The sequence below is a fragment of the Struthio camelus genome, chromosome W (genome assembly GCF_040807025.1).
Source record: "Struthio camelus isolate bStrCam1 chromosome W, bStrCam1.hap1, whole genome shotgun sequence".
Taxonomy (NCBI): domain Eukaryota; kingdom Metazoa; phylum Chordata; class Aves; order Struthioniformes; family Struthionidae; genus Struthio; species Struthio camelus.
The window spans coordinates 15,847,503-15,858,472 of NC_090981.1; positions in this window are offsets into that span (position 1 = coordinate 15,847,503).

The following is a 10,970-nucleotide window of genomic DNA, read 5'->3' on the forward strand; positions in this document are numbered from 1 at the left end:
AATTGATTTCTGATACAACCTTCTTTTAATGAAATGCGTTGTCTGTCTCCTGTCACTTTCATATGATGGTGCAGCCTCTGTCAAATTAAATTCCCTTTGGAAGTCACTAAGTAGGTAATGAAGAGTTGCAACTCCAAAACCTTCAATATAAAGGGCACAAAAGTAGAATATTTAAAATAGCTCTATTAATGCAAGCCTCATTTGTGTCACTTCAAAAAAGCCCCCAGGTATTCGTGTACCTGTATACCATAAATCACAGAATCACAGAATTGTTTAGGTTCGAAGGGACCTCTGGAGATCATCTAGTCCAACCTCCCTGCTCAAGCAGGGTCCTCTAGAGCATATTGCCCAGGATCACATCCAGACGGGTTTTGAATATCTCCAGGGAAGGAGACTCCACAACCTCTCTGGGCAACCTGTTCCAGTGCTCAGGCACCCTCACAGGAAAGAAGTTTTTTCTCAGGTTCAGATGGAACTTCCTGTGGTTCAGTTTCTGCCCATTGCCTCTTGTCCTGTTGCTGGGCACCACGGAGAAGAGGCTGGCCTCATCCTCTTCACACTCCCCCTTCAGATACTTGTACACATTGATGAGATCGCCTCTCAGTCTTCTCTTCTCCAGGCTGAACAGGCCCAGCTCTCTCAGCCTTTCTTCATAGGAGAGATGCTCCAGTCCCCTCATCATCTTGGTAGCCCTCCGCTGGACTCTCTCCAGTAGTGCCATGTCTCTCTTGTACTGGGGAGCCCAGCACTGGACACAGGACTCCAGGTGAGGCCTCCCCAGGGCTGAGTAGAGGGGCAGGATCACCTCCCTCCACCTGCTGGCAACACTATGCCTAATGCATCCTCAGGAGACCATTGGCCTTCTTGGCCACAAGGGCACATTGCTGGCTCATGCGTAACTTGTTGTCCACCAGGACTCCCAGGTCCTTCTCTGCAAAGCTACTTTCCAGCAGGTCAGCCCCCAGCCTGTACTGGTGCCTGGGGTCATTCCTCCCCAGGTGCAGGACCCTGCACTTGCCTTTGTTGAACTTCATGGGGTTCCTCTCCGCCCATCTCTCCAGCCTGTCCAGGTCCCTCTGAATGGCAGCACAGCCTTCTGGTGTGTCAGCCACTCCTCCCAGTTCAGTATCATCAGCAAACTTGCTGAGGGTGCACTCTGTCCCTTCATCCAGGTCATTGATGAATATTTTGAACAAGACTGGACCCAGGACTGACCCCTGGGGGACACTGCTAGCCACAGGCCTCCAACTTGACTCTGCGCCATTCACCACAACCCTCTGAGCTCGGCCATCCAGCTAGTTCTCAATCCACCTCACTGTCCAATCATCCAGCCTGCACTTCCTGAGCTTACCTAGGAGGATGTGATGGGAGACAGTGTCAAAAGCCTTGCTGAAGTCCAGGAAGACAACATCCACTGCTCTCCCCTCATCCACCCAGCCAGTCATCCCATCATAGAAGGCTATCAGGTTGGTCAAGCATGATTTCCCTTTGGTGAATCCAGGCTGACTACTCCTGATCACCTTCTTGTCCTCCAGATGCTTAGTGATGACCTCCAGGAGGAGCTGTTCCATCACTTTTCCAGGGATGGAGGTGAGGCTGACAGGCCTGTAGTTTCCTGGCTCCTCCTCCTTGCCCTTTTTGAAGACTGGGGTGACATTGGCTTTCTTCCAGTCCTCAGGCACCTCGCCTGATCTCCAGGACCTTTCAAAGATGATGGAGAGTGGCCTAGCAATAACATCCGCCAGCTCCCTCAGCACTCCTGGGTGCATCCCATCAGGGCCCATGGATTTGTGGATGTCAAGTTTGGACAAAAGATCTCTAACCTGATCCTCCTCGACCAAGGGAGAGTCTTCCTTTCTCCAGCCTTCCTCTCTTGTCCCCAGGGTCTGGAATTCCCCAGGGCTGGCCTTAGCAGTGAAGACTGAAGCAAAGGCAGCATTCAATAACTCTGCCTTCTCTGTATCCTTTGTCACCAGGGCACCCGCCCCATTCAGCAGCGGGCCCACGTTTTCCCTAGTCTTCCTTTTGCTATTGATGTACTTGAAGAAGCCCTTCTTGTTGTCCTTGACATCCCTTGCCAGATTTAATTCCAAATGGGTCTTAGCCTTCCTTGTCGCATCCCTGCACACTCTGACAACGTCCCTGCTTTATATACGTCCCTGTATATAAAGCTCTAGTAGTTACTTTTTTGTGGATGATGTAAAATTGTGCAGTTATTTCTCCCCTCTGAATATTACCATAGTAAATACTTCCTGATCTGCAGCACTTCTACTTTATGTAGTGACAAGCTAACTCAGCTACAAAGAAACTCACTTGATTGTGTTAGAAAAGGGAGTTAATTTAGCTCTAGCCCAGCTTAGCACTAGTGCCTAAAGTAGATGAAGCCTGCAGGCCGCAGGAGTGAATTGTAAATGAGCTCGAGAGACATTGCTGAGGATGCCATTGCAAAACCAGCTAGAACCAGCCCTCAAAGATACAGCACACAATGGACAGAGGTAACGGTTAACCTTCGGATAAGATAAGGCACTATGAAACAGGAACATAGCAACTGTCCTGGGATGTAGACACGAACCAATCAAAAGGAAAGAGACCACCGACTCGGTAAAGAAGATTGGAAGAGACTGTCACTGGCAGGCAGGGAAATAAGACTGTAAGGAGTATAATTAACCCAGATTTTCTTTGTTCGGGGTCCCTCCCCGGAGGCACCCAGCTCGAGCTGTTACTTTGCTGTACTGTCATTTAAATAAATAATTAAGTTTGCTGTTAGACGTACGTGAGACTCTGCTCCTCGGAAACCTAGGGTCGAACTGAGTGTTAAACTTCCTTGAGCAGATTCTATAAGACGGGCTCGAATCCCTCCCTTGTTGCAACCGCGCGGTAGGGTGTGCAGCCTGATCAGTGTAAGGCGCACGCAAGGTTTAAGGGTGCGCAGCCTCATCAGCGTAAGGCACACATAACCAATTTTCTATGGGAAATGTACCCGGCATAAAAAAGGGGATGCCCTTTGGCCGAGGTTTTGGAAAATTGAAAAAAGATAGATGGTACAGTAGGCTTATCCAGAAAGTGCACAATTACCTTATGTCAGGAAGATTGGCCATGTTGGACCAGTTCAGGGGGCTGGCCGGAAGAAGGATCCTTTGATTCCGAAAAATTAACTACACTACAAATTATATTGGAAGATGAAAAGCCTCACCAAATGGAGTATTGATATGTGTGGGATAATTGGGCATGAGACCACCAGCACCCCAGTAAAAAGAAGAGGGGAACCCCGCGAAGAGTCTTGCCATAGCAGACGCTAGTACCCCGAGGAATGCAACCGCTCCACCCTATACCTTCGCTCTCACCTCCTGAAGATTTATCCGTTGCTCGCTCTCTCTTTCTCCTACTTCTACTCTACCAGCTGTTGTACTCTATCCTATGGTTTCTAATGTTTTATCTATATCCGGCAGCATTACAGCTGGGCGTAGCAGGGAGAGCTAACCCACCCCTTCCAGTGCTGCATGTATTTACTAACCAGCCCTGGAGCCCGAGTGATTTAGCATTGTGGGGAAGCAAAATGCCCAGGTTGAGGGAAGACATGGAAAGGTGCACTCAGCTATTTTCTAATATATGCACTGGGTAGTAGTATCACCAATTACTTATGGAGGCATAGAGTGAACCCAAGTCCCTTCTTGGAAGAACGGGCTCATGGCAATTAGCATAATTGGGAAGCTGTTGAAGAATTCCTAAAGGTAACTAGGGGCCACACAGCAGATAGAAAAGGGAAAGGCATTATCTTCAAGATGCTAGGTACTTGTTTAGAAACTGCATATCAAGAAACGGAGAATAGGAATAGAAAGGTTCCTGCAAAGCATTGAGGATAACTTTTTGACAGAGGTGGTGGAGAAGCCAACAAAGAGAGGTGCGCTGCTAGACCTTGTACTAACAAACAAAGAAGGTCTGGTTGGAGATGTGAAGGTTGGGGGCAGCCTTGGCTGCAGTGACCATGAGATGGTGGAGTTGAGGATCCTGCGAGGAGGGAGCAGGGCAATAAGTAGGATCGCAACCCTGGACTTCAGGAGAGTTAACTTTGGCCTCTTCAGGGACCTACTTGGGGGAATCTCATGGGGGAGGGCCCTAGAAGGAAGAGGGGTCCAAGAAAGATGGTTAATATTCAAGGATCACCTCCTCCAGGCTCAAGAGCAGTGCATCCCTCTGAGTAAGAAATCCAGCAAAGTGGGCAGGAGACCTGCATGGATGAACAAGGAACTCCTGGCAAAACTCCAACAGAAGAAGGAAGTCTACAGAATGTGGAAAAGGGGACAGGCCACTTGGGAGGAATATAGGGACATTGTCAGAGTATGCAGGGATGCGACAAGGAAGGCCAAGGCCCATTTGGAATTAAATCTGGCAAGGGATGTCAAGGACAACAAGAAGGGCTTCTTCAAGTACATCAATAGCAAAAGGAAGACTAGGGAAAACGTGGGCCCGCTGCTGAATGGGGCGGGTGCCCTGGTGACAAAGGATATAGAGAAGGCAGAGTTATAGAGAAGGCAGAGTTATTGAATGCTGCCTTTGCTTCAGTCTTCACTGCTAAGGCCAGCCCTGGGGAATTCCAGACCCTGGGGACAAGAGAGGAAGGCTGGAGAAAGGAAGACTCTCCCTTGGTCGAGGAGGATCAGGTTAGAGATCTTTTGTCCAAACTTGACATCCACAAATCCATGGGCCCTGATGGGATGCACCCAGGAGTGCTGAGGGAGCTGGCGGATGTTATTGCTAGGCCACTCTCCATCATCTTTGAAAGGTCCTGGAGATCAGGAGAGGTGCCTGAGGACTGGAAGAAAGCCAGTGTCACTCCAGTCTTCAAAAAGGGCAAGGAGGAGGAGCCAGGGAACTACAGGCCTGTCAGCCTCACCTCCATCCCTGGAAAGGTGATGGAGCAGCTCATCCTGGAGGTCCTCACTAAGTATGTGGAGGACAAGAAGGTGATCAGGAGTAGTCAGCATGGATTCACCAAAGGGAAATCATGCTTGACCAATCTGATAGCCTTCCAGGATGGAATGACTGGCTGGGTGGATGAGGGGAGAGCAGTGGATGTTGTCTCCCTGGACTTCAGCAAGGCTTTTGACACTGTCTCCCATCGCATCCTCGTAGGCAAGCTCAGGAAGTGTGGGTTGGATGAGTGGACGGTGAGGTGGATTGAGAACTGGCTGGATGGCCAAGCTCAGAGGGTTGTGGTCAGTGGTGCAGAGTCAAGATGGAGGCCTGTAGCTAGCGGTGTCCCCCAGGGGTCAGTCCTGGGTCCAGTCTTGTTCAATGTATTCATCGATGACCTGGATGAAGGGACAGAGTGCACCCTCAGCAAGTTTGCTGATGATACTGAACTGGGAGGAGTGGCTGACACACCAGAAGGCTGTGCTGCCATTCAGAGGGACCTGGACAGGCTGGAGAGATGGGCGGAGAGGAACCCCATGAAGTTCAACAAAGGCAAGTGCAGGGTCCTGCACCTAGGGAGAAATAACCCCATGCACCAGGACAGGCTGGGGGCTGACCTGCTGGAAAGCAGCTCTGCAGAGAAGGACCTGGGAGTCCTGGTGGACAACAAATTAAGCATGAGCCAGCAGTGTGCCCTTGTGGCCAAGAAGGCCAATGGTCTCCTGAGGATGCATTAGGCATAGTGTTGCCAGCAGGTGGAGGGAGGTGATCCTCCCCCTCTACTCAGCCCTGGGGAGGCCTCACCTGGAGTCCTGTGTCCAGTTCTGGGCTCCCCAGTACAAGAGAGACATGGCACTACTGGAGAGAGTCCAGCGGAGGGCTACCAAGATGATGAGGGGACTGGAGCATCTCTCCTCTGAAGAAAGGCTGAGAGAGCTGGGCCTGTTCAGCCTGGAGAAGAGAAGACTGAGAGGGGATCCAATCAATGTGTACAAGTATCTGAAGGGGGAGTGTGAAGAGAATGGGGCCAGACTCTTTTCCATGGTGCCCAGTGACAGGACAAGAGGCAATGGGCATAAACGGAAACACAGGAAGTTCCATCTGAACCTGAGAAAAAACTTCTTTCCTGTGAGGGTGACAGAGCACTGGAACAGGTTGCCCAGAGAGGTTGTGGAGTCTCCTTCCCTGGAGATATTCAAAACCAGTCTGGATGTGATCCTGGGAAATATGCTCTAGAGGACCCTGCTTGAGCAGGGAGGTTGGACTAGATGATCTCCAGAGGTCCCTTCCAACCTTGACCATTCTGTGATTCTGTGAAAGGAGCAGGACCTAAAGAAAGAAATAGAAGGTAGAAAGGCAACTGAGTTGTTACTGTCTTTGAAAACTGAACAGCTGCAGAATATAATGAAAGACTAGGTAATAACGACCCCTGCAGTCAACTCCCTACATGGGCAGAATTAATACATGGCATCGTTAACCACAGCCATGAAATGGGCTGGGACGATCCAACGGCTGAAAAACCAAACCTGAAGCCCCAGGGATCATAGGGTGTGACCAGTGATACAGGCACCTCCACAGGGACTAGAAACTAAGTCAAAGAGAAATAAGCCTAAAGACCCACGAACAGAATCTCAAGAACTGAGGAATGGATTGTGGAGGAAAGCCTTAGCCCTAGGCATTCTCAGGTTGACCCTCACGATTCAAGGTCGGCCTACTGGCATTATCTTGAGTCTGATTGAAGCATCCCAGAAACAAGATAACGGCCAAAGAGGGAAGCGTACTTTGACTCCTCCAGTGCCAGCCCCAGAGAGAGAGAGCGACAACCCCTTCCTCCCCCTTAGGGAGAAATTGCAGGGCATGAAGAAGAAGAAAAAAAAAAAAAACGAGTAATGCCCAGAAGGCAATTGGGTCTGCCTGTCTGGCAAGTGGAGGCTTATCAGTGGATAAGTGATAACAGCCCATATATCTTGATTCCAATTGGTCCTCACCAACAATTGGTGAAGTTTTAATAGATATGAGCGCACAAATTTCAATACTGACACAAGACGCCAAGAAGCTGGGTGTGCGACCTGGATGGCAGAGAGTTAAAATTACCAGTGTGAACGGAGCAAGTGTTGTGTGCCAAACTGCCAAGGATTAATTTATGGCTCCCAGGCGAGAGGTGCATGTCGACTGTTTGCTTTACAGTTAAAGCTCACAATGAAAATATTTTAGGTTTTGACGTTTTAAATGGAGGAGCCTGGCGCCTGCTGGATGCCAGTGTGTGGTCCTTCAGCTCAAACATCGACCCTAACCCCAGTAGAAATAGGGAGGCTATAGTGCGGTACTTCGCACAGCCCCTGCACTCCCTGATTCAAAAATTACTAACATACTGCAATATCCGATTTCTACTGCAGCATGAAATGGAATTTCTGAAGTTATAGCTGATTTGGCAAAATGGACAAATTATCTCCAAAACCCACTCCCCATATAACTCACCTATTTGGTCAGTTCAGAAACCAGACAGGAAGTGATGTTTGAGAATTAGTTATCAGCGCCTGAATGCTAATATAGCCCCATTAACAGCTGCTATACCAAATATTGCTAACTTAACAGCTATATTACAAGCCGCTGCACACCCATGGATGGTGGTGCTAGACATGAAAGATATGTTCTTTATGGACCCTTTGAAGGAGGAGGATAAAGATAAGTTCACTTTCACTTGGGAGGGAATACAATATACCTTTAACAGACCCCCCCCCCCAGGGGTATAAACATTCACCCAAGATTGCTCACTTGCTGAACTTTTACAGATAGTCTCACTCCCTCAAGATGTGAAACTCTACCAATATGTAGATGATAGTCTGATCGGAGGAACTTCCCCTTAGAAGGTGGGGAAAGCAGCAGCAGCAGTAAGGCAAGCACTAAATAAAGCAGAAATTGAGGTTCCACCTGAAAATTGTCAGGGACCAAGCAGGGAAGTAAAATGTTTAGGCACTTGGTGGATAGCAGGCAGTGCAGTGATTCCTCCAGACACTTCAAGAAAAATCCAAGAGCTGCAAATGCCCCAATCAAGGAAGGAGTTACAACAGTTAATGGGAACTTTAGGATACTGGAGGAAGCATGTACCTGGATTTTCTATTATTGCTCGTCCATTATATTCACTCTTACAGAAAGACAAATCCTGGGAGTGGAAATTAGAACACAAAGAGGCAGTCAAAACTCTAACTGAAGAATTTAAAACATATCAGTCATTGGGACCAGTACACCCCCGCGACCCTATTATAGCCACATGGGGTTTCACTGAACATGCTTCTTACTGTAACCTGTTCCAAACTGGCTCTGATAGATTAAAAAGATATTTATTATTTAGCTCAATCACATTTAAGGAAACAGAACAACGATATTCTGAATGGGAAAAAGGACTTTTATCTTTAGTCCGAGCAGTTAAACAAATTGAGAAAATACACCAGGGACAACCTGTGCAAACTAGAGGACCACTTAATTTGCTAGAAGCAATCCTAAAGGGGACTGCTCCCCTGGAAGGAGTTGCACAAAAACCCACTATTAGAAAATGGTATGCCTACCTAACAGGAGTGCAGAAAATATGCAATTAACTGAAGAACATAGTAAGGTTTCCAAATTACAGGTGCCCGTGGATACAGACCCCCTTAGCATTACAACAACCTTTTAAACCTTCACCAATTCTGAATGCACTGAGGATGCACCAACAGAAAATATGTGGTTCACTGATGTCTCAGCAAAAAGGATAAATGGTAAATGGCAATATAAGGCCATTGCATTAACTATTACCACTGGCAAACAAGTAATAGAAGAAGGTAAAGGCAGTGCACAAGTAGGAGAATTAAGAGCAGTAGTTTTGGCAGCACAGAATGGAGCAAAAATCATATGGGTAGCCTCTTATGCTGTGTGGGCTGGTGCCATGCAATGGCTCTGTCAATGGAAAACCTTGAATTGGGAAATAAATAGATCTCCAGTTTGGGGGAAAGAAGATTGGCAACTATTACTAAATATAGCCCCAAAAACACCATTCAAGATGGGATGGGTGAAAGCTCATGCCAAGGATAGTCAACCTGCCACAAAGTGGATCCAAAAAGTGAATGAGTTAACTAAAATTAGGAAAATCACCTTTAAATTCTGAGTGGTATTCACTGAGAGAATGGTTACATCAAAACCTAGGCCACAGCTTGTCTTAACAATATGCAATGCTTCAGTATACACCATATGCCCTATCATTGTGCTAGGATTAAATCACAATGGAACTATACTCTATCTGTTGGAGCATAGAGTATGGGCCCAACGAAATGGAAACAAATGGCAAACTGTCGATGTCAATGCATGTATTGTACAGGAACAACAAGGATTTATTTGTGAAAGTAATACCATCAAAGCTCAAGAGATTTGTCTTGAGACTGAACAAAACATTTGTCATTTTGAAATACATCCTGATGAAATCCCAGAAACAGTACTTGTGTATATAGGAAAAGGATGTGTTTGTATGAGAACCCTTTGTGATTTTATATCTGTAGACAACATTACTGTTGGGGTAAGCAATCACTCAAATATTTGTATCTGTAGCTTTACGAAAATCCTGGGATGCGATTTTATTTACTCAGGTCCTGTTACATCTCACCAGCTGCTGCAGTCCAATTATACACTAATTCACGATCTATTGCCTACCCCTATCAGGATGACTCTCACTCTAGTGAGAAAATTGCTGCAACATGATGATTTGTACCAATTGCTGAAGCGCATCCGAAACAATGGACAAAAAAAACCCTAATCACCGTTCATCATGACACAGAAAAAAATACACCATGTTCTAGAAAGAGTGAAAAAAAAAAAAAGATGAAGAACATCACTGGTGGGAAACTTTTTGGATGATCGCCAACAGCAACGGGAATTTTTAATCTTATGCTTCACCCTGTAGTAATATTATTAACTTTGACATTGTTATGTTTACTGCTTATAATCATTCTATACCTCCATGTGTGGTGGTTATTGCGAAAAACACAAGCCCTGCTGTTGTATACTGAATTACTATATTCTGATTAGTAAGCACTGAGGTCTATTTATACCACGAAGGCAATAGGCACCTGTACGGCCACTGCATGAGGTTGATGGTTTGACTATAGTCGGGGGGAGAAGGTGGCAGGACCTTCGCCCTCCACTTTCCCAAGTGTTGGCAAGAACCTTGACACATACAAATGACTGATAGTAAGTCGCTAGCAAAAAGCTCAGGTGAGAAGTCCTCGCTTGAGAGCAAATAAGGCACTTCCTCCTAAAATTCGAAAGGTACAGAATCACAGAATCACAGAGTGATTGAGGTTGGAAGGGACCTCTGGAGATCATCTAGTCCAACCTCCCTGCTCAAGCAGGGTCACCTAGAGCATATTGCCCAGGATCACATCCAGACGGGTTTTGAATATCTCCAGGGAAGGAGACTCCACAACCTCTCTGGGCAACCTGTTCCAGTGCTCTGTCACCCTCACAGTAAAGAAGTTTCTCCTCATGCTCAGATGGAACTTCCTGTGGTTCAGTTTGTGCCCGTTGCCTCTTGTCCTGTCACTGGGCACCACTGAAAAAAGTCTGGCCCCATTCTCTTGACTCCCTCCCTTCAGATACTTGTACACATTCATCAGATTTCCCCCCCCTCAGTCTTCTCTTCTCCAGGCTGAACAGTCCCAGCTCTCTCAGTCTTTCCTCACATGAGAGATGCTCCAGTCCCTTCACCATCTTCGTAGCCCTTCGCTGTGAGTGTTAGAATAGAAATCGCTATCTACCCACTATACCCATCCCACTTAGTAAATAAAATCTTAGATTCTATGTCACTGAGTGATGTGATTCTGTCCTTGCAGCTACCCCACCCTAAATTCCCCCATGACAACATAGCAATGAAATTATCAGCTTATTAGTGAAGTGCCATTGTATGTGACGTGTCTGAATTCAATTTACGTAGATAAGTAATAACATATATAGAATCTACGGAAGACCTTCTTGATGCATTAATTGCAATATATAGTGTAGTGGAACTGGCATGTGGATGGACTCGAGGA